The sequence below is a fragment of the Pseudophryne corroboree genome, chromosome 1 (genome assembly GCF_028390025.1).
Source record: "Pseudophryne corroboree isolate aPseCor3 chromosome 1, aPseCor3.hap2, whole genome shotgun sequence".
Classification (NCBI taxonomy): Eukaryota; Metazoa; Chordata; class Amphibia; order Anura; family Myobatrachidae; genus Pseudophryne; species Pseudophryne corroboree.
Genome location: NC_086444.1, coordinates 1,013,167,043 through 1,013,194,003, shown reverse-complemented (window position 1 = coordinate 1,013,194,003; position 26,961 = coordinate 1,013,167,043).

Sequence of the window (26,961 nt, the reverse complement as noted above, 5' to 3'; positions counted from 1 at the left end):
GTGTCAAGGGCATTGCGGTGTGTGGCATAATATGGTGCAGGGGGCATTACTGTGTGGGGCTTAATATGGTAGAATTTTTTTTTTCCTGTGGTGGTCGTGATCTGTTGGAGCAGGGTCAAAAACTGGATTGTGAGGTAGTCTTTTCAGATGAGGCCATGCCCATTTAAATAAGGCCACACCCATTTAGATGAGGCCATGCCCCCTTTCCGGGTGTGCACGCAAGTTTTTTTTTTTTTAATCTGTGTGTGTGTGTGTGTGTGTGTGTGTGTGTGTGTGTGCACATTTTTTTTATGTCATGGGGGGGCGCATTTTTAAATCTCGCACTGGGAGCCAAATTGGCTAGAAACAGCCCTGTCAATAGCAATGGCCTACTGTACTGTACAACTGTATACTGTTGGTCACCAAAATGCTGCACTGTACTACTATATATACTGCTCACAAAAATGCAGCACCGATATGGAATGGATACTTGTAGTGACACAGAGCTGCAAGATACAGCAATGGCCTACTGTACTGTACAACTATATACTGTTAGTTACCAAAATTCAGCACACTGAACACAGATATTTGCAGCACACTGAGCACAGATATGGAGCTTTTCAGGCATAGAACGTCGCCATGTCCTTTCCGTTCAATCTCCAATGCACGAGTGAAAATGGCGGCGATGCGCGGCTCTTTATATAGAATACGAATCTCGCGAGAATCCAACAGCGGGATGATGACGTTCGGGTTAAACGAGCAAGGCGGGAAGATCCGAGGCTGCCTCGGACCCGTCTAAAACAGGTGAAGTTGGGGGGGGGGGGTTTCGGATCTCGGTGAACCGAACCCGCTGATCTCTACTGTGAATCATTAAAAGAATACACAGATTAGAGATGTGCACTTGAAATTTTTCGGGTTTTGGGTTCGGTTCCGCGGCCGTGTTCTGGGTTCGACCGCGTTTTGGCAAAACCTCACCGAATTTTTTTTGTCGGATTCAGGTGTGTTTTGGATTCGGGTGTTATTTTCAAAAAACACTAAAAAACTGCTTAAATCATAGACTTTGGGGGTCATTTTGATCCCAAAGTATTATTAACCTCAAAAACCATAATTTCCACTCATTTCAGTCTATTCTGAACACCTCACACCTCACAATATTATTTTTAGTCCTAAAATTTGCACCGAGGTCGCTGGATGACTAAGCTAAGCGACCCTAGTGGCCGACACAAACACCTGGCCCATCTAGGACTGGCACTGCAGTGTCACGCAGGATGGCCCTTCCAAAAAACACTCCCCAAACAGCACATGACGCAAAGAAAAAAAGAGGCGCAATGAGGTAGCTGTGTGAGTAAGATAAGCGACCCTAGTGGCCGACACAAACACCTGGCCCATCTAGGAGTGGCACTGCAGTTTTCTAGCGAGAGGATGAGTGCTTCCATCCTCATGTGAATCTGAACCACTAGCCATGAACATAGGCCAGGGCCTCAGCCTTTCCTTGCCACTCCGTGTGGTAAATAGCATATTGGCAAGTTTACGCTTCTCCTCCGACAATTTTATTTTAGATTTTTGAGTCCTTTTTTTACTGATATTTGGTGTTTTGGATTTTACATGCTCTGTACTATGACATTGGGCATCGGCCTTGGCAGACGACGTTGCTGGCATTTCATCGTCTCGGCCATGACTAGTGGCAGCAGCTTCAGCACGAGGTGGAAGTGGATCTTGATCTTTCCCTATTTTTGGAACCTCAACATTTTTGTTCTCCATATTTTAATAGGCACAACTAAAAGGCACCTCAGGTAAACAATGGAGATGGATGGATACTAGTATACTTATGGATGACGAGCGACTGCCGACACAGAGGTAGCTACAGCTGTGGACTACCGTACTGTGTCTGCTGCTAATATAGACTGGATGATAATGAGATAAAATTAAAATATATATATATATATATCACACTAGTACTGCAGCCGGACAGGTATATATTATGTAATGACGGACCTGCTGGACACTGTCTGTCAGCACTGCAGACTCTTAAAGTAAGCTACTAGTATCAAGAAGATAGAAAGAAAAAAAAAACACGGGTAGGTGGTATACAATTATGGATGGACGAGCGACTGCCGACACAGAGGTAGCTACAGCCGTGGACTACCGTACTGTGTCTGCTGCTAATATAGACTGGATGATAATGAGATAAAATTAAAATATATATATATATATATATATATATATATATATATCACACTAGAACTGCAGCCGGACAGGTATATATTATGTAATGACGGACCTGCTGGACACTGTCTGCAGAATGCGTTTATAAAAACACCACACGACGAGTGTTTAACTTTTTCAGGCAGACAATCACAATTATACTGGTGGTCAGCAGACAATCACAATACTGGTGGTCAGTGGTCACTGGTCAGTCACACTGGCAGTGGCACTCTGGCAGCAAAAGTGTGCACTGTACTTAAAATATGTACTCCTGCTATAACTGCTCCCCAGTCTCCCCCACAATTAAGCTGTGTGAGCAGTGAGCACTCAGCACAGTCAGATAATGATATACAGTATTACATATGGTGCAGCACACTGGGCTGAGCACAGATATGGTATGTGACTGTGTCACACTGTGTATCGTTTTTTATCAGGCAGAGAACGGATTAATTAAACTGGTGGTCACTGGTCACACTATCAGCAGCAAGTAGTACTCCTCCTAATAATATGCTCCCCAAAATTTGTGTCTCTCTCTCTAGTACTCTAGTCTAAACGGAGAGGACGCCAGCCACGTCCTCTCCCTATCAATCTCAATGCACGTGTGAAAATGGCGGCGACGCGCGGCTCCTTATATAGAATCCGAGTCTCGCGATAGAATCCGAGCCTCGTGAGAATCCGACAGCGGGATGATGACGTTCGGGCGCGCTCGGGTTAACCGAGCAAGGCGGGAAGATCCGAGTCGCTCAGCCCCGTGTAAAAAAACCTGAAGTTCGGGCGGGTTCGGATTCCGTGGAACCGAACCCGCTCATCTCTAACACAGATTCATTTAATTAACGGAACTTACAATCATTAATAACAGCTGCAAAAAGATGATATATTCAAATTTAAGGCATTATATTATATCAATTAGTGCCAGTAAAAGTATGATAAGTAGATGTAGGCATGAATAAAAAAAACATTTGCTCAGGGCAAAAAAAATAAATAAAGCTAAAAGCTAATGTGCATTAACCAATAGATTCTGGGATAACGCAAGAGGAAAAGAGCTTGTTATTGAATAGCTTTGGGTGTAAAAGTCCAGGGCTACAAGACCTATTCCTTGCATGGTAAATATTAAGCTTAATCTGACCCCAAAGGTGCATACACACTGTGCAATATTTTAGGGAGTATTGCTCATTTTTCCCCCCTTCTGAGCAATATTGTCTAAAATATCACACAGTGTGTATGCCGCAAATGACAGCCAATGAACGTTTGTCAGGCATACATGCAGTTAAATTTTGGCTATGTCGGTCAAAACCATGTACGGGTCAGCAGCGGCGTGATGTCACAGAGCAATATTGTTTGTGGTATCACTCAGTCTGTACGCACAAAAGGGTTAATTCCAAGTTGATCGCAGCAGGACATTTTTTAGCAGTTGGGCAAAACCATGGCCCTCATTCCGAGTTGTTCGCTCGCAAGGCGATTTTAGCAGAGTTACACACGCTAAGCCGCCGCCTACTGGGAGTGAATCTTAGCTTCTTAAAATTGCGAACGATGTATTCGCAATATTGCGATTACAAACTACTTAGCAGTTTCTGAGTAGCTTCAGACTTACTCGGCATCTGCGATCAGTTCAGTGCTTGTCGTTCCTGGTTTGACGTCACAAACACACCCAGCGTTCGCCCAGACACTCCTCCGTTTCTCCAGCCACTCCTGCGTTTTTCCCGGAAACGGTAGCGTTTTCATCCACACGCCCATAAAACGCCGTGTTTCCGCCCAGTAACACCCATTTCCTGTCAATCACATTACGTTCGCCGGAGCGAAGAAAAAGCCGTGAGTAAAAAAACTATCTTCATAGCAAAATTACTTGGCGCAGTCGCAGTGCGAACATTGCGCATGCGTACTAAGCAGAAAAACGCTGCGATGCGAAGAAAATTACCGAGCGAACTACTCGGAATGAGGGCCCATGTGCACTGCAGGAGGGGCAGATATAACATTTGCAGAGAGAGTTAGATTTGGGTGTGGTGAGTTCAATCTGCAATCTAAATTGCAGTGTAAAAATAAAGCAGCCAGTATTTACCCTGCACAGATACAAAATAACCCACCAAATCTAACTCTCTCTGCACATGTTATATTATCTGCCCCCCCCCCCCCCCTGCAGTGCACATGGCTTTGCCCAACTGCTAAAAAATATCCTGCTGCGATCAACTTGGAATTACCCCCAATGTCGGGAAGCCCAAAAGGAAGCGAAAACACTGTGCGATATCACTCATGTCACCTTTAGTTTGCAGTGTTTCTATATTTAAATATTTGTATATTTTTTATTTGTACAGTGAAATGTTATTTTTGCAATCTGTTTAATTTTATTTATTTAGGATGAAAATTTAGATTAACTGCACAAAATGCACAGTTGCAAATTATGATTTTGCTTACTCATTTCAGATTTTGCATGGTGTTAACTACTGCACAAAGCTCAAAAGTCAGGTCACTACATTGTACTACTATCTGTCTTGGGATGCGGTCACAAAACCGACAGTCGGGATCTCAACAGTCAGAAGACCAACAGAGGGATCCCGACACATCCCGGAGGTAAGTACAATGGTTGGGGGTTAGAGTTAGGCACTAGAAGGAACATTAGGGTTAGGCTGTGGAGGTGGGGGAGGTAAGGATAGTCTGTGGTGGGGGGTTAGAGTGTGGGAGGGGGAGGTTAGGGTTAGGCTGCTGGAGGGGTGGGTTAGAGTTATGGGTATTATTAGGGGTAGGTAGACAATACTTACCAGGACGTGTGTGGATTCTGGACTTCGAGATCCTGCTGTTGGACTCCTGAATGCTGGGGTTTTGTATTAGTAAACCAGTTATTTTCTTGCACCAAGGATGTGCAAATTTTGCCACACTGAAATTTGTACGTTTCCATCTGATATTAAAATTGTAAACTCTGCATTGTACACAGCATGATAATAAAACTGAAGAAGCATTTTTAAGCAGTTAAACATATCACAAAACAAACATTGTTAATAAAAGCAAAGTTAATTGTAGACTGAAATGTATAACGTGTGTACGTTTCCAGGGGAAGCAGTTAAAATACCGGCTGTCTGGGTCCCAGCGTTTAGGACTCTGACTCTGGAATCCCGTCAGCCTGTGAAATATCGACGGAATCCTGACCATCACCGGGCATTCCCACTCGGTTAGTGGCTCCACACCCAGTGGTGTCGAGAGAGGGGGGGAGAGGGTACAAATTACCCGGGCCCAGGTCTGATGAAAGGGTCCAGTAGGTGCCCAGACTCCCTCCCTCCCTCTTACCTGGCAGTAGCAGCTGCAGCTCTTCTCCTCAGCCCAGCACATGCTGCTGTGTACTGGGCTACAGTGTGGCCATGGAAGTGCTTAAAATTAGTGATGTGCACCGGACATTTTTCGGGTTTTGTGTTTTGGTTTTGGATTCGGTTCCGCGGCTGTGTTTTGGATTCGGACGCGTTTTGGCAAAACCTCCCTGAAAATTTTATTTTGGATTCGGGTGTTTTTTTACAAAAACCCCTCAAAAACAGCTTAAATCATAGAATTTGGGGGTTATTTTGATCCCATAGTATTAACCTCAATAACCATAATTTACACTCATTTCCAGTCTATTCTGAACACCTCACAATATTTTTATTCCTAAAATTTGCACTGAGGTCGCTGGATAACTAAGCTAAGCGACCCAAGTGGCCGACACAAACACCTGGCCCATCTAGGAGTGGCACTGCAGTGTCAGACAGGATGGCAGATTTAAAAAATAGTCCCCAAACAGCACATGATGCAAAGAAAAAAAGAGGTGCACCAAGGTCGCTGGATGGCTAAGCTAAGCGACCCAAGCGGCCGACACAAACACCTGGCCCATCTAGGAGTGGCACTGCAGTGTCAGGCAGGATGGCACTTAAGAAAAATAGTCCCCAAACAGCACATGATGCAAAGAAAAATGAAAGAAAAAAGAGGTGCAAGATGGAATTGTTCTTGGACACTTTAACGAACCCATCATTTCAGCGACAGGGTCTGCCACACGACTGTCACTGAAATGACTGGTTGGTTTGGGCCCCCACCAAAAAAGAATCAATCAATCTCTCCTTGCACAAACTGGCTCTACAGGGGCAAGATGTCCACCTCCTCCGATTCCTCACCCCTTTCACTGTGTACATCCCCCTCCTCACAGATTAATAATTCGTCCCCACTGGAATCCACCATCTCAGGTCCCTGTGTACTTTCTGGAGGCAATTGCTGCTGGTGAATGTCTCCACGGAGGAATTGATTATAATTAATTTTGATGAACATCATCTTCTCCACATTTTCTGGAAGTAACCTCGTACACCGATTGCTGACAAGGTGAGCGGCTGCACTAAACACTCTTTCGGAGTACACACTGGAGGGGGGCAACTTAGGTAAAATAATTCCAGTTTGTGCAAGGGCCTCCAAATTGCCTCTTTTTCCTGCCAGTATACGTACGGACTGTCTGACTTGCCTACTTGGATGCGTCACTCATATAATCCTCCACCATTCTTTCAATGGTGACAGAATCATATGCAGTGACAGTAGACGACATGTCAGTTATCGTTGGCAGGTCCTTCAGTCCGGACCAGATGTCAGCACTCACTCCAGACTGCCCTGTATCTCCGCCAGCGGGTGGGCTCGGAATTCTTAGCCTTTTCCTCGCAGCCCCAGTTGCTGGAGAATGTGAAGGAGGAGCTGTTGACGGGTCACGTTCCGCTTGATTAGACAATTTTCTCACCAGCAGGTCTTTGAACCTCTGCAGACTTGTGTCTGCCGGAAAGAGAGATACAACGTAGGTTATAAATCTAGGATCGAGCACGGTGGCCAAAATGTAGTGCTCTGATTTCAACAGATTGACCACCCGTGAATCCTGGTTCAGCGAATTAAGGGCTCCATCCACAAGTCCCACATGCCTAGTGGAATCACTCTATTTTAGCTCCTTCTTCAATGTCTCCAGCTTCTTCTGCAAAAGCATGATGAGGGGAATGACCTGACTCAGGCTGGCAGTGTCTGAACTGACTTCACATGTGGCAAGTTCAAAGGGTTGCAGAACCTTGCACAACGTTGAAATCATTCTCCACTGCGCGTGAGTCAGATGCATTCCCCCTCCTTTGCCTTTATTGTAGGCAGATGTATAGGCTTGAATGGCCTTTTGCTGCTCCTCCATCCTCTGAAGCATATAGAGTGTTGAATTCCACCTCGTTACCACTTCTTGCTTCAGATGATGGCAGGGCAGGTTCAGGACTGTTTGCTGGTGCTCCAGTCTTCGGCACGCGGTGGCTGAATGCCGAAAGTGGCCCGCAATTCTTCGGGCCACCGACAGCATCTCTTGCACGCCCCTGTTGTTTTTTAAATAATTCTGCACCACCAAATTCAATGTATGTGCAAAACATGGGACGTGCTGGAATTTGCCCAGATGTAATGCGCGCACAATATTGATGGCGTTGTCTGATGTCACAAATCCCCAGGAGAGTCCAATTGGGGTAAGCCATTCTGCGATGATGTTCCTCAGTTTCCGTAAGAGGTTGTCAGCTGTGTGCCTCTTATGGAAAGCGGTGATACAAAGCGTAGCCTGCCTAGGAATGAGTTGGCATTTGCGAGATGCTGCTACTGGTGCCGCCGCTGCTGTTCTTGCTGCGGGAGGCAATACATCTACCCAGTGGGCTGTCACAGTCATATAGTCCTGAGTCTGCCCTGCTCCACTTGTCCACATGTCCGTGGTTAAGTGGACATTGGGTACAACTGCATTTTTTTAGGACACTGGTGACTCTTTTTCTGACGTCTGTGTATATTTTCAGTATCGCCTGCCTAGAGAAATGGAACCTAGATGGTATTTGGTACCGGGGACACAGTACCTCAATCAAGTCTCTAGTTGCCTGTGAATTAACGCCGGATACCGGAAACCCATTTCTCACCACCCAGGCTGCCAAGGCCTGAGTTATCCGCTTTGCAGCAGGATGACTGCTGTGATACTTCATCTTCCTCGCAAATGACTGTTGGACAGTCAATTGCTTATTGGAAGTAGTACAAGTGGTCTTCCGACTTCCCCTCTGGGATGACGATCGACTCCCAGCAGCAACAACAGCAGCGCCAGCAGCAGTAGGCGTTACACTCAAGGATGCATCGGAGGAATCCCAGGCAGGAGAGGACTCATCAGACTTGCCAGTGACATGAAAAGGTACTGTTCCATTGCTCATCCAAAGAAAGATCAGTGTGCATACAACATAACAAGATCAAAGAAACCTTTTATGGTTTGAAACTTCCCTCCTCACAAGTGAGTAGGGTACGCACCCCTTTAATTGTAGATAATAATAATAATAATAATAATTTTATTTATATAGCGCTCTTTCTCCCATAGGACTCAAGGCGCTTAACAGATACATAGCATAATATAGTACAGTAAATAATGAAGTACATTTTCATAAAATACAGAAGCATGAAGATACTAAAAGGGACAATTATGGGAATGCTTGAGTAAACAGAAAAGTCTTGAGTCTACTTTTGAAGGATTCTATAGTTGGGGCCTCTCGCACTGTGCGGGGAAGTGAGTTCCATAGAGTCGGAGCCGCATGACTAAAAGCTCGACCCCCAGATGAATTACGGGAGATTCTAGGTACTGCTAAAAGTCCTTCATCTACAGATCGCAGTAATCGAGTGGGGCAGTATGGGGTCAGAAGCTGTTTGAGGTACCTTGGGCCTTGGTCATGTAATGCTTTGAAACTCAGTAAGCCAATCTTGAAGATGATTCGCCATCGTACAGGCAGCCAGTGAAGGGAGTAGAGGATGGGTGTTATGTGGCTAGAACGGGGCTGGTTGGTTAATAGCCTGGCAGCTGTGTTTTGCACCAGCTGTAAGCGCTGCAATTCTTTTGCTGGGAGACCAAGGTAGAGGGCATTACAGTAGTCTAAACGAGATGATACAAATGCATGTATGACTTTTGGCATATCATCTGAGGGAATTAAGTGCTTGATTCTGGCTAATGTTCCTCAGGTGAAAGAATGAGGATTTGATTGTGGCTGATATCTGATGTTTAAGTGTCAAGCCACCATCCAGGACAACGCCAAGATTCCGCACACGATCACTGGTCTGTAATTCTGAATCCCCGAGTGTAAGTCCAGTTGGTTGGCTATGCTGCAGTCTTGTCCTTTGATGTTGCGGTCGTATCATAAGGACCTCTGTTTTATCCGGGTTCAGTCGCAGCCAACTGGCGCTCATCCACTCCTGTAGTTCAGCTTGACAGCCATTAAGGGTTGCTATTGGGTTATCAGTGCCCGGAGCAAAGGACAAGTACAGTTGTGTATCATCTGCATAGCAGTGGTAGACCAGGCCATGGCGCCTGATTATTTCGCCCAATGGGAGCATGTATACTGCAAAAAGCATGGGGGATAGTATAGAACCTTGTGGGACACCACATGGCAATGACACTGGTGGTGATGAGTATAATCCAGATGATACTCTCTGTGACCTGCCTGTGAGAAATGATTTGAACCATCTTAGGACTGTGCCATCCAGACCACAGAAATGTATCAGTCGCTCAATCAGAAGCCCATGGTCCACGGTATCAAATGCTGCCGAGAGATCCAGAAGGATTAATATTGAACAGTCACTTCTGTCTTTTGCCATCAGAAGATCATTTAACACACACACCAGGGCTGTTTCAGTGCTATGTCTTCTCCTGAATCCTGATTGAAATGGATCATAAATATCATGGGTTGTCAGGCGGGTTTCCAGTTGATTTGCAACGACTTTCTCAATAACCTTTCCTAGGAAAGGAAGGTTTGATACCGGTCTGTAGTTGGTCATGCAGTCGGGATCTAAATTAGGTTTTTTAAGAAGCGGTCTAACAATTGCTTCCTTTAGGGGTCCAGGAAAAATGCCTGTCTGCAAAGAGCATTGAACAATTTTTGTAAAGACAGGACCAATTATATCCATACAACCTATTAGAAGCTTGGTTGAGGCTGGGTCCAGATCACAGGTGGTGGGACGCAAAATCCGAGCAATTTCAGCAGTGTCCTTTACATCCACTGGATCAAAGCTGGTCCATGAAGGCAGGTAGCTTATATTGGCGGGCTTTGTAATTTGGCACTCCTTTGATGGCACTGTGGAGATTCCAGCCCGGATGGTGGATATTTTATCTGCAAAGAAGTTTGCAAACTCGTTGCATCTTGCCTGGGAGAGGGTCTCATCAGTCTGCAGGCATGCTGGCTTGCAAAGCATCTCCACTGTACGGAAAAGTTGAGCTGGCCTATTGTTTGCTGCTGTGATCTCATTTGACAGGAACTGTGCTTTCTTACGAGTGATTGTCGATTGATATTCTTCGTTATGTTTTATTAGTTTTATTTTGTCATCCACTAGGTTAGTCTTCCTCCATCGTCTTTCCAGTCTACGCCCCCTTTTCTTGAGCTCACTAACACTGTTGTCGAACCATGGAGCTTGACGTTGTGGTTTACGAGGTCTTAAACGCACAGGGGCGATAATATCAATTGCAGCCATAACATCCCTATTATAATAACGGACTAGGGAACAGGGATCTTCACAGGCACCCTGTATAGCAGAGAGATCCAGATTTGCTGCAAGAGCCTGGGGAGTCATACCCCTCCTTGGACGATACCTGGTCAACTCCACGGGCAGAGATCTTATTTGAGGGGTTGCAACTGAGAACCAGAGGGAGTAGTGGTCTGACCAGATGACTGGGTTTATTTTTAGGTCAGTGACCTCTAATCCAATCTGAAAGACGAGGTCGAGAGTGTGACCACTTTTATGTGTGGCAGAGGGAATGACCTGTGTGAAGCCCAGACCATTCATTGTGCACAGGAGGTCTTGGCCAAGGCGTGAGAGCTCATCATCCACCCATGCATTGAAATCCCCGAGGATGAGCCATCTTTGATGTTCCAGAACCAGGCCAGCAACAGTGTCTGCAATTTCTTGTAGAAATATCTTTCCATCTCCAGGTGGCCGGTAAATAAGAAGTAGTCTGAAACCTAATCCTGTCGAACTCCGGGCAGCAATGCACTCAAATGAGCGAGTAGTTTCAATAGGGTGGACCCTAAGTTTAAGTTCTTTTTTGAAGCAGATAGCCACCCCGCCACCCCTGCGGTCCAGTCTTGGGTTGTGGATGACAGAGTAGTTTGTTGGTACTGCAGCCTCCAATATAGGTGCTGCATTTTCATCTAGCCAGGTCTCTGTAATACAGGCTAGATCTGCAGATTCAATAAGGTCAGCAATTGTTGCAGTCTTGTTTCTTATAGATCTGGCATTACAAAGGACTGACCTGATTGGGCATACCAGAGGGCCTTCAGTTTTCTTTATGTTAAGTGCAGGAGCTCTGGGTATGGGGGTCACAAAGTGAGAGTAGACAGTTCTGTCCTTCCAAACACAGGGCCGTCTTTTGGGTATCACTTCTATTTGATTGTTCTTTGAGTATGGGGGTGAGCAGGTGGGCAAAGGACTTAGATGGTTACCGGGGGAAATACATTTCCGGCCTGCTCGCTTCCCACGAATGCGCCTGTGTTTTCTTTTTAAAATGCCAAGGGATTGGAGAATAGAAGCCTGTGATGGTGTGATAGGAACTGCAGAGCGTGGTGGGCGGAGTGAAAGAATGAAGCTGGAGCAATACGTATACATTTGGTCATCAATGACAGATTACTATAAATTTGAACTGCATATGATGATGAGAGAGGGAGAGAAAGCAGTGTTTGTTTTTTGTTTTTTTTGTTTTTCCTTTTTGTGTTTTGTTTTCCCCCAATTCGGTATGTGATCCAAAATTATAATGGGATTATGAACAAAGTTATTGCTATAACCTATTGTGTATATTTGAAGCAAGTAATAAATAAAATAACTGCTGATTTAGTCAATTATCCTAGGATAGGCAGCCTTTTGAAAAGGTGTTAGAAGCCAATTCCTACTGTGTAGGTGTGGAAAGTCTCAGTGTGAGAGGCCTTTGAAGTAGATTTTTTTTTTTTGTGGGGGTAGAAGTGATAACATGTCCTGGAAATGGATCCTGATTTTAAACAGTGAGCCTTCAGCAATTCAGAGCCTGAATATACTGATATTAGTAGATTAATGCAATAAATCAGTTATTTGTAGCTCAGAGAACAGAGGTGGATGATGTCTAAGTGAGGGGCTGGATGTAGCCAAAGATAGGTTGTAATCCACAGTACCTTATCTGGGTAATGTCCAATGCAGAGTACAGCAGCTGCTAAACTGAAGGATTTCTCAGTGGAGATATGCAGAGGATTCAGTCCAGGATTTAATCCAGTGTGTATCTCAGCGCAGGAATGCAATCCGTTGGTTTTGATGAAATGTCCGCGTAGAGTAGTACAAGTTCAAGATAAGTCCTTGGATATTTATGATGATTCATAGGTCAGTTGTGGTGAATTTAAGCTGTTTTATGGAGATGATCAGGAGCATACAAAAGGTGAGGCAGCCATCTTGGGCGCCAGTCTGTATATCCTCTGGTGGAAGTCACATATGGTCCTGCTATAAAGAAACCGCTACGTACACAGCTTGGGGTACTCTATTGTGAGTTTGGGTACGCGTGGCAGAATACCTATATTTTCCTCTCTGGGTCCAGTGGGCTATATAAAAGGAAACGGATGTAAAGCATTTCTGCACATTGTGTGTTTTTCTTTATTCCATACATCACCTGGAACGGAGGAACTTTCGATCACATCAAATCATAAAAACATTGGAGACAGAGGATTAAGAAATATCATCGTGGATATACAAGGAACGTATATTTTACAATTTATTTTTTTGTTAGTACGCGCTCATACGAGTATTTCCTCCTGTTAATTTTTGTATGTATGTATTGTTGGGTGTGGTGACACCTTTTAGGAAGTTATATACGTTAGAGCAGCTCATTTGCGCATATCTCTAAGACACCACTTTTTCCTTTGTATTGTATGCTTTTGTCACCTTTGTGGTTATCTAGGAGTAGTGCTGCATAGTCATGTTTTTATTTAGAAATTATAGAAAAACCACCTTTGAGAAGGTTTTCAATGATAATTTGGATTCCACAGTAGAATTGTCTGATGATGATTTGGAAAGTATTCTGTACAAATTAAAAGGTATTCTCCAAAAGGAGAATAGGATATGGTGGGAAGTGGTCACTATAGAACAGTACCTCACCAATAAAATTATACCGAAAGGGTTGAAAATTTATAAAAAAGCATAATTTTTGGATTCTAGCGAAGAATTTAAAAATGAATGGGACTCGATAACGAAAGACTGTTCATTTAATTTAATGGAACTAATTGTTAGGGAGAGGAAAAAGGATCTTAATAAACTTGAGGAGGAAATCGATATACAGAAATCACTGGTGGCACCATATTCAAGCTCTAGGGAGTTCAAAGAACTAGAGAGTCAAATAGAATTTAGAATTAAACGAACTGAAAAAACTCTCATTGAAAAGAAGTTAAGGAAACTTAACAGAGATAGACAAGCCATCAGTAATGAAGATGAAAGTAATAAGGATATAACAGACCCCAGTGAAGTTAATCTAACTAGTCCTATAAGAAATAGAGAAAAGCCACAATACTTTAAGAAATATAGAAATACACGGGTTAACACTCAACATCAGGTGAGGACAGATGCAGCTCCAAATCAAGATTACACATATAGGAGAAACCCGGTTCAATGAGAGAAGAACAGTACAGACACCAAAAAGGGATAGACTAGAATGGAGAATGCAAACAAAAAACACTCGTTCAAACCAGAGATATAGGGAACGTGATAGGGATGATTTGGGACGTTTTGTGCAAAGGAACCACTATTCTCCCCTAAGGGAACTTAGGGAACAATCATCATCTTTTTTAGATCAGGGAGCCCACCCTCGGAGGTACAGATAACATCCAGGACCCGTGGGAAAAGGGGAGGGCGAATTAAAGCCCTTGAAGAAAACAAAATTAGAAATAGTGGTTCTTTTAATTCCTTTTCTTTTTACCCTAACAAAAAATCCAAAACAGGAAACCATGGTGGAGTCTAGACCATTAACGGTTAAAATTTTCAATTTAAGTAACCATACTCTTACAAAAGAGCAGACTACCCTGTTAGGGAAGGGTTTAAAATATGCTCCCACCAATTATATAAAACCCTTTGATCTATTTCTAGATGTACAAAAATTTGTTCGTAAATTAACGATAAAAAAATTCTTTATCGGACAAGGCACAACCAATGAGGAAAGTGTTGAACCATCAAATAACACACCCTTTCACCCTAAATCCATCTTTTTTCTGCAGCATATAAAGGGTCCATTTTTAGAGACCTTTTCAGCTCTGATTCTGGAAGATTAAAAATTTCAACAAAATGGAAAAAAGTGGTGGCAATAAAACAGCCCCCAATTTGAGTTTAAAAGAAAGAAAGGCATTGAAGGAATTAAAATCTAATGAGAACCTTATCATTAAACCGGCGGATAAGGGGGGGCATTGTGGTCATGAACACTGCTGACTACGAAAAAGAAATGTATAGACAATTGGGTGATTTGAACAGTTATTGGAAGTTGAGAGGGGACCCAATGAAACCAGTGGAGGAAAAATTTTAAATTATTGGTTGAAAAATACCATAAGAAAGGAACAATTTCAGATAAAGAAGCAGCATTCATTATAAATGACGACCCAAAGGTCCCTGTTATTTATCTTTTACCAAAGGTCCATAAGACTTTGGTGGATCCCCCGTGGAGACCCATTATCTCCGGAGTGGATTCCGCCTCTGCTAATTTGTCAGAGTTTATAGATTTCTTTTTTCAGACTTTGGTTAAGAAAAATAAGTCGCATTTGATGGATACCAGAGATTTTTTGATTAACTTGGAATCAATTACTTGGACAGAGGGGCTCACGTTGGTAACTGCCGACGTGAGTTCCCTGTATACCATTATAGATCATGATCAAGGTATTGAAGCATCAAAATACTTTCTGAGCAAGTCTGACATATCAAGGGACCTTCAGAGTTTTCTCCTGCATGGGATCCATTTCATTCTCACTAATAATGTGTTTATGTTTAAAGATGAGTTTTTCATCCAAAAAGTGGGTACCGCGATGGGCACTAGGTTCGCTCCAAGCTACACAAACCTCTTTATGGGTTTGTGGGAACTTGAAAGTGTGTGGAGTAACAACCCGTTTGGAGCTAACCTAGTGTCCTATATGCGATATATCGATGACATCTTCTTTGTGTGGAATGGGGGCATGGATTTGTTGGGTCAGTTCTTTACCCTCTTAAATTCCAATAACAAAAACATCAAACTTACTTTTGAGAGTAGTATTAATTTTTTAGACATCACTGTGTGTGTCAGGGAAGGTAAGATTCATACTATGAATTATACCAAACCCACTGACTCTTGTGCATATATTCCCACCGACAGCTCTCATCATGAAAGCTGGATCAATTCCATCCCGGATAGTCAGATAAAACGTCTTAAACGTAACTGCACAGAACAGGTTTTTGTAGAACAGGCACAGACAATGGGTAAGAATTTTAAAATGTATGGGTACAATAAGAACCATGTAAAGAAAGTTATTACAACTGTGAATGACTCTGACAGAAGGCAATTGTTGGTACCTAAGGTGAAAGAACAGAATATAGATAAGTTTCAGTGGGCCTTTATTACTGAATACACACATAATCATAAAAGAATAGAAAACATCATTAAAAAGCACTGGAATGTATTAAAAAAGGATCCAGTCATTGGCATGCTATTACCTGAAAGACCAGTACATATTTACAGGAGGGCACCGAACTTGAAAACTAAATTAGTATCAAGTGCTTTCCGATTAAATTCTAAAGAAATAGGAATAAAATCACAGGGCTTCCATAGGTGTGGAAGTTGCCAGGCTTGCAAGAATATTACTTACAGGGGAATCAGTAAATTTGAGAAAGTTAATATCAATGAAAAGGAAGTATGCATTAAAGACTTCATTACATGTAACGCTAAGAATGTAGTTTATGCCATCCAATGCTCGTGCCATAAATTCTACATCGGAAGGACTTCAAGACCATTAAAAATTCGTATAAGTGAGCATCTGAGGAACATTAAAAAGGGCCTCGAGACACATGCTTTGTCATTACATTTTAAGGAGGCTCACGGATGCTCATTAAAACATATAGAAAGTTTTATTGGTCTTCGGCAGATTAAGGGTAACTTAAGAGGGGGCAGTATTTCAAAAATACTAGCAAAGACTGAAATTAACTATATTTATCGATATCAAACCCTCCATCCTAGAGGGCTCAACAAGGACTTTGAATTGAAGTGGTTCCTCTAAAATACTTTAGAAATATCGATGGTTTTTTGGTGGTACCGGGAGTGTCTGTATATATTTACAATAAGGTGCGGTTTCTGACATATATTTTTCAGTCTATTCTAGGTATGGATTTTTGGAATTACAATGTGGAATAATCTGAGTGTGAACCTTTGTTGACCAATCTTCCAGCCTTCGAATGATGATGGTCTTTGGCATAAATAACATATCATGTATGACTAAAAATTGTACAATGCTCCTTTTAATATCTATATTGTATGGCATCCATTATGTATATTCCATAATGATATGACCTTTTTTGTGAACTGTTTCCCATGGTGGTCATTTAGGGCTATTGGATTAGTATAGACTAACACCACCATTGGAACAGTATAAGAATGTGTATGTTTTGTATGTAAGTGTTTTTAATTTACATGATTGTATCCCTTACATTCAATATGTCAGAGATTTAGAGGGGATAATCAGATGGCCTTTCTAATTATGCATCTGTTTACTGTGCTTTGAGAAGGAAAAGATACTAGTTTCACTGCCATTTCCGGGAGGAGAAGGGCTAAACACATTCCCATGGAACGCATGGGGTTGTCCGCCAGTGATGACGTGACGTTGGAACACACGTACAGGCGGGCGAGACCATCGTTTAGCAGCGTACACGCACTTCCGGCATTGATGGAAGTAGCGTGTGACGCGCAAAACATACGGCGGTGGAACGCATAATCCCGTTCCCCACCGTTTTTGCATTAAACATTGGGATCCCACCATTTAGGTTGGATCTTGGCGGGTGGCTGGTCCATTTTTTCTTCTCTTCTGGAAGATACGTAGGACTTATTATTTTAATGTGGAAGTTTTATTGGAGAAATCACTGCGCATTAACTTCCGGGTTTGGGCATTCTCAAGCTTGGCTTTAATATTCCTCTCCTGTAATAAACTAGAGATCAAAATGGTAGGAATGTTAATAATAAGTATGTTTATATAGGACATACGGATTTTATGTGATTATTAAAAATATTTTATATGCTTGTATGTAATTAGGAGGTCACTTCCTGGTAGGATGTGATTGGTTACTTACCAGTTAAATACTGAGTGATTTCACAATGCCAGCATGTCTTGATAAAGGCTCCAATAAGAGCCGAAACGCGTTGACTGATTCTGGCATTGTGACTTAAGGTTTTTTCTGCAGCATCGGGGACCAAAAGGTACTGTTCCATTGCTCATCCATTTGGGGGTCCGGACTTCTCCTTCTGTGGTGAATAGTGGTTAATTTTTTCCTTTATGGGACCTGATCTCTCTTTTTATATTTTTTTCTTTTTTTCAATTTTTAATGGATGTATACACTATTTGTACGTTTTTGCTCATATGATTTACCCCAACTATGGGGTTGCTGTAAACAACTTTTTAGAATATAAAAACCTTTTTAAAAAAAAAAAAAAAAAAACGACTTTGGACCATTCTATCTCAAATTTTTGGGAGAATTATTATACATTATTATTTGCTATATTCCTGGATCTTCCAAAAAAACACGGATAAAAGAAACACAGATAGGAGGGATATCACCATTTGACCTTAACCTCTGGCCAAATAAAATCATTAAGAGATAAAGGATAAAAGAAAGATCAGTGTGCATACAATATAACAAGATCAAAGAAACCTTTTATGGTTTGAAACTTCCCTCCTCACAAGTGGGTAGGGTACGCACCCCTTTAATTGTAGATCCTCTGGTGGAAGTCACATATTGTCCTGCTATAAAAAAAACGCTATGTACACAGCTTGGGGTACTCTATTGTGAGTTTGGGTACGCGTGGCAGAATACCTATATTTTCCTCTCTGGGTCCAGTGGGCTATATAAAAGGAAACGGATGTAAAGCATTTCTACACATTGTGTGTTTTTCTTTTTTCCATACATCACCTGGAACGGAGGAACTTTCGATCACATCAAATCATAAAAACATTGGAGACAGAGGATTAAGAAATATAATCGTGGATATACAAGGAACGTTTATTTTGCATTTTATTTTTTTGTTAGTACGCGCTCATACGAGTATTTCCTCCTGTTAATTTTTGTATGTATGTATTGTTGGGTGTGGTGACACCTTTTAGGAAGTTATATACGTCAGAGCAGCTCATTTGCGCATATCTCTAAGACACCACTTTTTCCTTTGTATTGTTTGCCAGTGACATGGCCTGCAGGACTATTGGCTTTCCTGTCTAAGGAGGAAATTGACACTGAGGGAGTTGGTGGTGTGGTTTGCAGGAGCTTGGTTACAAGAGGAAGGGATTTAGTGGTCAGTGGACTGCTTCCGCTGTCATCCAAAGTTTTTGAACTTGTCACTGACTTCTGATGAATGCGGTCCAGGTGACGTGTAAGGGAGGATGTTCCTAGGTGGTTAACGTCCTAACCCCTACTTATTACAGCTTGAGAAAGGCAACACATGGCTTGACACCAGTTGTCCGCATTTCTGTTGAAATAATTCCACATCGAAGAGGGGATTTTTTTTGTATTTTGACCAGGCATGTCAATGGCCATATTCGTCCCACAGACAACAGGTGTCTCCCCGGGTGCCTGACTTAAACAAACCACCTCACCATCAGAATCCTCCTTGTCAATTTCCTCCTCAGCGCCAGCAACACCCATATCCTCATCCTGGTGTACTTCAACAGTGACATCTTCAATTTGACTATCAGGAACTGGACTGCGGGTGGTCCTTCCAGCACTTGCAGGGGGCGTGCAAATGGTGGAAGGCGCAACCTCTTCCCGTCCAGTGTTGGGAAGGTCAGGCATCGCAACCGACACAATTGGAATCTCCTTGGGGATTTGTGATTTAGAAGAACGCACAGTTCTTTGCTGTGCTTTTGCCATCTTAACTCTCTTCAGTTTTCTAGCAGGAGGATGAGTGCTTCCATCCTCAGGTGAAGCTGAACCACTAGCCATGAACATGGGCCAGGGCCTCAGCCGTTCCTTGCCACTCCGTGTCGTAAATGGCACATTGGCAAGTTTACGCTTCTCCTCAGACGATTTTGATTTAGATTTTTGTGTCATTTTACTGAGCTTTATTTTTTTTGATTTTACATGCTCTCTACTATGACATTGGGCATCGGCCTTGGCAGACGACGTTGATGGCATTTCATCATCTCGGCCATGACTAGTAGCAGCAGCTTCAGCACGAGGTGGAAGTGGATCTTGATCTTTCCCTATTTTACCCTCCACATTTTTGTTCTCCATTTTTTTAATGTGTGGAATTATATGCCAGTATCAATAGCAATGGCCTACTACTATATATACTGCGTATAACTGAAATGCACCATAGGTATGGATGGATAGTATACTTGATGACACAGAGGTAGGTAGAGCAGTGGCCTTCTGTACCGTATTGCTATATATTATATACTGGTGGTCAGCAAACTGTGCAAAACTGAAATGCACCACAGTTATGGATGGATAGTATAATTGACGACACAGAGGTAGGTAGAGCAGTGGCCTACTGTACCGTACTGCTATAAATTATATACTGGTGGTCAGAAAACTGTGCAAAACTGAAATGCACCACAGGTATGGATGGATAGTATAATTGACGACACAGAGGTAGGTAGAGCAGTGGCATTCTGTACCGTACAGCTATATATTATAAACTGGTGGTCAGCAAAATTATGCACTGTACTCCTACTATATACTACAATGCAGCACAGATATGGAGCGTTTTTCAGGCAGAGAACGTATAATACTGGTGGTCACTGGTCAGCAAAACTCTGCACTGTACTCCTCCTATATAATACTGGTGGTCCTCAGTCCCCACAATAAAGCAGTGTGAGCACAGATATATGCAGCACACTGAGCACAGATATGGAGCGTTTTTCAGGCAGAGAACGTATAATACTGGTGGTCACTGATCAGCAAAACTCTGCACTGTACTCCTATATAATACTGGTGGTCCCCAGTACCCTCAATAAAGCAGTGTGAGCACAGATATATGCAGCACACTGAGCACAGATATGGAGCATTTTTCAGGCAGAGAACGTATAATATTGGTGGTCACTGGTCAGCAAAACTCTGCACTGTACTCCTCCTATATAATACTGGTGGTCCCCAGTCCCCACAATAAAGCAGTGTGAGCACAGATATATGCAGCACACTGAGCACAGATATGGAGCGTTTTTCAGGCAGAGAACGTATAATACTGGTGGTCACTGGTCAGCAAAACTCTGCACTGTACTCCTCCTATATAATACTGGTGGTCCCCAGTCCCCACAATAAAGCAGTGTGAGCACAGATATATGCAGCACACTGAGCACAGATATGGAGCGTTTTTCAGGTAGAGAACGTATAATACTGGTGGTCACTGGTCAGCAAAACTCTGCACTGTACTCCTCCTATACAATACTGGTGGTCCCCAGTCCACACAATAAAGCAATGTGAGCACAGATATATGCAGCATACTAAGCACAGATATGGAGCGTTTTTCAGGCAGAGAACGTATAATACTGGTGGTCACTGGTCAGCAAAACTCTGCACTGTACTCCTCCTATATAATACAGGTAGTCCCCAGTCCCCACAATAAAGCAGTGTGAGCACAGATATATGCAGCACACTGAGCACAGATATGGAGTGTTTTTCAGGCAGGGAACGTATAATACTGGCGGTCACTGGTCAGCAAAACTCTGCACTGTACTCCTCCTATATAATACTGGTGGTCCCCAGTCCCCACAATAAAGTAGTGTGAGCACAGATATATGCAGTACACTGAGCACAGATATGGAGCGTTTTTCAGGAAGAGAACGTATAATACTGGTGGTCACTGGTCAACAAAACTCTGCACTGTACTTCTCCTATATAATACTACTGGTCCCCAGTCCCCACAATAAAGCAGTGAGCACAGATATTTGCAGCCACCTGAATACAACTGAGAGGACGCCAGCCACGTCCTCTCACTATCATTTCCAGTGCACGAGTGAAAAATGGTGGCGACGCGCGGCTCCTTATATAGAATACGAATCTCGCGAGAATCCTACCGCGGGATGATGACGTTCGGGCGCTCGGGTTAACCAAGCAAGGCGGGAGGATCCGAGTCTACCTCGGACCCATGTAAAAAGGATGAAGTTTGGGGGGGTTCGGATTCCGACGAACCGAACCTGCTCATCACTACTTAAAATACAATTTTTTTCAGATTTTTTTTCTAAGGGTACATGACCACACCTCCTGTGATTAGACCATGCCCATTGAAAAGTACCTAGGCCCAGTCTGGCTCTATACTGCCCTGTCCACACCACCAACTGAGTGGGAATATCACCTGGGGCGAGTGAAGCGAGCCACTGTACCTGAAGCGTGGTGAGCGCAGTGAGCTCGCGAGGGGACTCGCTGCCAGGATTCCGACAGCCAGCATACCATTTGGTAGGAAAACATCCTGAATCCGTTTCCAGGCTTTATATGGCACAGCAATGGATGTGTTTTGGCAAACTATGCAAAATTATTGTTTATTATATCACTTTTCCATGGTATCCGGTCTTTAGGTCGACCACACTTAGGTTGACAGTCATTAGGTCGACCACTATTGGTCAACATTCATTAGGTCGACATGGTCTATAGGTCGACATGATCACTAGGTCTACGTGGAAAAAGGTCGACATGAGTTTTTTACTTTTTTCAAACTTTACGATCCACTTGGACTACAATTGGGAATGGTAACCTGTGCCGAGTGCCGCGGTTCTTGAAGCATAGTGAGTGAAGCGAGCCATGTGAGGGGACATGATGCGCTAATTGGGGTTGCCAGTCACTTTACGAAAAACTCATGTCGACCTTTTTCCATGTCAACCTTGTTCATGTCGACCTAATGACCATGTTGACCTATTTCAGGTGTTTAGGACGCCAGGATACATATTAGCTAGCAGGTTCGGACAGCGATACCGATGAGTAAATACCTTGTAATGCGCTTCCATTACTAGCACATTCAAAGAGGAAGAAAATGTATTTCTAAATATTTCTTGCCAGTCATCTTCCCCTATCAAGCCATTCCGTTCAGATTCCCAATCCTCCATAAATTTAGGTCTAGAGGAGAAAGCCTGACCAATTAATAATTTATAAATGGTAAAAAGGGGATGACGCAGATAAGCGGATAAGCTTGGGAGAGGCACAAGTTTTCAAATGGGGTAGTCGAACGTCTACAATCCACAGGAGTACATAAGCCCATTAGGAATTGCTTAACCTGCAGAAATTTCCATATTTCCCTGTTAGGCAAATCCCAGTTGGCCTGCAATGTAGGGAAACTCAATATACCAGATGAATTAAGCAATTGACCTACTCTCCGTATACCTCAAAGGCGCCACAACCTGAATGATAAAGGCAAAATACCTGGGGGGGAATGCAAGATTCCCAAACAATGGTGTCAACAGGGAAGAAGAGGGTGAGAGGAGAGGTTGAGCAGATAGGTGATGCCAGCAAGCAAAGGTAGGCCCCGCTAGAGGATAAGGAATAATGGGAAATTTTGAGAGCCAAGGCAGGTCCGAATGTAAAGATGGAAGAGAGGCTATTATTTCAATATCTACCCACTGTTTCCTGCCTGACCCACGTCCCCATTCCAACACTCTTGTAAGAAGCACCGCGTGATAATGAGATATAAAAGTGGTAATTGGAGCCCTCCCTGATGTTTTCGCCTATAAAGAATTTCATTAAATCTCTGGTGCGACCCGCCCAAATACATTTTCTGATCTTTCGCTGCAAAGCAGTAAACTAGGAAAGCGGGATAGCAATAGGCAGAGTTTGGAGAAGATATAGGACCCTGGGTAAGATAATTATTCTGACCCATGAAATTCTTTTAGCGCCCCAAGTGGAGAGATCTGAGTGAAGCTTTGCCAGTAGAGTAGGAAAGTTAGAGGAATAGATGTGGGAAAGGTCTCTACTCAACGTGACCCCCAGGTATGTAAGCTGTGAAGGATGACATGAGAAAGAAGAAATGGTTTGGAGCACCTGCAGACTCATCTGTTCTAGTGTAAGATTTAATTCTACAGACTTATTAAATTAATAAAAAATTTTTGAAAGGGCCCCAAAACGCTTTAACTCTGTCAGAAGATTATGTATAGAAGTTAAGGGATTAGATATCACCACTAATACAGTAGGTCATCCACAAAGGGAATAAGGTTATATTCCCTATCACCTACCGTCAGTTCTGTTATATTAACATTCTGCCTAATGGCCCTCACCAGAGCCTCCATACAAAGAACAAACATCAATGGAGAAAGAGGACAGCCCTGACGAGTACCATTCGAAATTTGAATTGGGTCTGAAAGTTCCCCATTAACATGTACATGAGCTGAAGGCTTAGAATACAAGGCACAAATTCTTTGAAGACTTACACATCCCAGGATGAGATGTTCCAACACTCCTAACGGGAAGTCCCAAACTACCCTGTTAAATGCCTTCTCTGCATCAGCTGAAAGTAAAATAGCTGGGGACTTGCAATGTGATGCTACATGAATCAGATCCAGAACTTTAGAGGTGTTATATCTGGCCTCACGGTCAGGGACAAATCCCACTTGATCTGAATGAACTAGTTTTGGAAGGAACACATTCAAGTGATTAGCTATTAGTTTAGCAAATAGCTTCAGACCAACATTCAACAGGGAGATAGGCCTGTAGCGGCAACACTGGGCCAGATGCTTCTTTAGGAATAACTGAGATATGGGCGAGCAAGGACTGTGGAGAGAAAGGAGTCTGATCCAATATCTTATTAAGTGCTCTGAGCGTTAAAGGAGAAAGGACATCCCCGAACATCTTATAGCATGCTATGGAATACCCATCAGGACCTGGACTCTTACCATTAGGTATCAATTTAATTGCCTCTTCAAGTTCTAACAAATTAAAAGGAGTCTCTAAAGTATCTACCTCTTCCTCTGTGAGAATAGGAAAATTTACTTCTCCTAGATAATCTTCAATAGAGGCTTTCCGCGATGCGCCTGCCCCTTCCCTAGTAGAGTCTCAGAGATTATATAAATGAGAATAAAAAAGCCGAAAGGCCGCCGCTATGTCTTTCGAAGTGTTACATGTCTTCCCAGTGTGTGATTTAACCTGGGCAACAAATGCAGCTACTCATTGAACCCGTAGGGCCCAAGCCAACAATTTTCCCTGGTTTATTAGAGGAAGTAGCGACTACGACATTTGTGTGCCTACATTTTAATCTTCTCCGACATAAAAGAGTTAAGTTCCTTATGGCATTTTAAAGAGACAGAAGAGTTGCAGCCAAAAGAGAGTACTTATGTAAAAGCTCAAGTACTTGTAAAAGCTTCCCGAGCGGCGAAACGCTGCTTTTTCATGTAAGCAACTAACTGTATAAATTTACCTCGTATTACGCACTTTTGCACTTCCCTGTCACCTTAGAGCAGCGGTTTTCAACCGCTGTGCCGCGGCACACTAGTGTGCCGTGAGCGATAGCTAGGTGTGCCTCCGCCAGAGATGCTCCCCGCTGCTGCCCGCCAGACAGATCCATTGGCGCCTGCCAACCAGAGAGCCGCCGCAATCAATAGCCGGCTCGGGCAGCGCTGTGCTGTTTGCACTTCCGCGTGCGTGACCTATGAGTCATGCACACGGAAGTGCACACTGCACAGCGCTGCCCGAGCCGGCTATTGATTGCGACGGGCGGCGGCTCTCTGGTTGGCCACGTCTTATTCCTGCCTGCAGTGCCTGCTCGCCCGCTAACTGGCCACTCCAAGTCGCATTCCTGCCTGGAGTGCCCGTCCGTCCACTGACCACTGCAGCTCCTCCATCCATGCTGCCATCACAGCTCAGCTGCAGGTTTTACATTTAAAATAAAAAAAATATTTATTTATGTAAGCAATGTTTGGAATCGGGGGGTGGGGGGGGGGAGGAGATGTGAACAGCAGCAATTATTATTGGGGGCAGTGAGTGGAATTACTGGGGGGACAGTGTGTGGCATTATTAAGGAATATATATGTTTTACTGACAAACGGGATGTTGGCTGTCAGTATACCGACAGCGGCATCCCGTCTGTTTAATTACTGTGGGGACCAATGTGTTTTTTTTTTTTTCCCGTGGCGCACTGATGGTGTGCCTTGGCAATTTAAAAATCTTATGAGTGTGCCGAGAGTTGAAAAAGGTTGAAAATCACTGCCTTAGAGACATCAACATTAACTTTAGCAGAAACATAGGGGCTGATTCGGTGTTGTGCGTTTTCGTACTGCAGCGATCAGGTCTGAAGTGCGCATGCACCAGCGCCGCAGTGCACTGGCGCATGCCAGACAGCCGACGGCTGTCTCAGCCGTGCGATCGCCTCTGCCTGATTGACAGGCAGAGGCGGTTGCTGGGCGGGAGGGGGCAGGCCAGTGGCATTTAGGGGACACGGTCCATTCAACGCAGATGTGCCTAGACCGTTGGGGAGTTGGGTCGCGGCGGTTGCATGATGTAACATGCAGCTGCTGTGACCCGAGCAGCGACGAGTAGCTCCCTGCCAGCGTGCAGGAGCTGCGCTGGTAGGGAGCTACTCCTGAAGTACAAAAGCATTGCCGCTGTGTGATGCTTTTGTACCTGTGCGGCGGGGCAGGGACTGACATGCAGGGCGGACTAGCCTTGTGCTGGGCGTCCCCCCGCATGTCAGGGAAGCTGATCGCAGATGTGCTAAATTTAGCACATCTACGATCAGGTCTGAATCACCCCCATAGTCAGATATCACTACCTTAATCTACTTTTGGCAATAAGGGTCCTGGAGAACCAACTCATTCAGTCTCCAAGTATAGGAGGATGTACCAGCAGACGGCATTGAGAGTTTTAAGGAAACAGGAGCATGGTCTGCCCAGGAAATATTGCCTATGTGAGAAGTCACAACCAGATGCAAATATCTATGCAAAATAAAAGGTGGTCAAGCCTAGTATAACATAATGGGGGTGGGAATAGAAGGTATAATCGCATATGGAGGGATGCTGTATCCGCCAAACATCAATAAGTTGGTTACAATGGAGGATTATCCGTACTCTACGATGAAGTTTATCTGAGTAACATGGAGAGGGGTTGGAGGAATCTAGATGGGGGTCAATAGACCAATTTAAGTCTCCTCCAAAAATTAAGACACCTACAATACAAGGCTGAGCCAGAGTGAGCAAAAAATTTGGGCTGGGCTTTATTTGGAGCATATATATTAAGAAAAGTGAAATCTTGGTTGGCCACCTTACAGTTCAGTAGCAGGACCCGTCCTGGTATCAATTGGTGACACACAACAGTCAGAGCAATGTGTCAGGCAATCAAGATCGCAACACCTAGTTCAGAGTTGGTTGAAAAATATCCCGTGGGGAAATCCCTATTTCTGAGAGCACCTTCCTTAAAATGTGTTCCCTGTAGGAAAGCTATATTCGCCCTCTCCGTTTTCAATTCCCACAGGGCCCACGACCTTCTCTTAGGAACATTGAGACCCTTTCCATTAATAGAAACCACATTCAAGTCATCCATTATAGGTCATAAAAGATAGCATCAGACATCATATCATAAAAACTAGATCCAAAATAGTAAAGAGACTGAACATTTTCCAACCCAAGCAGATGA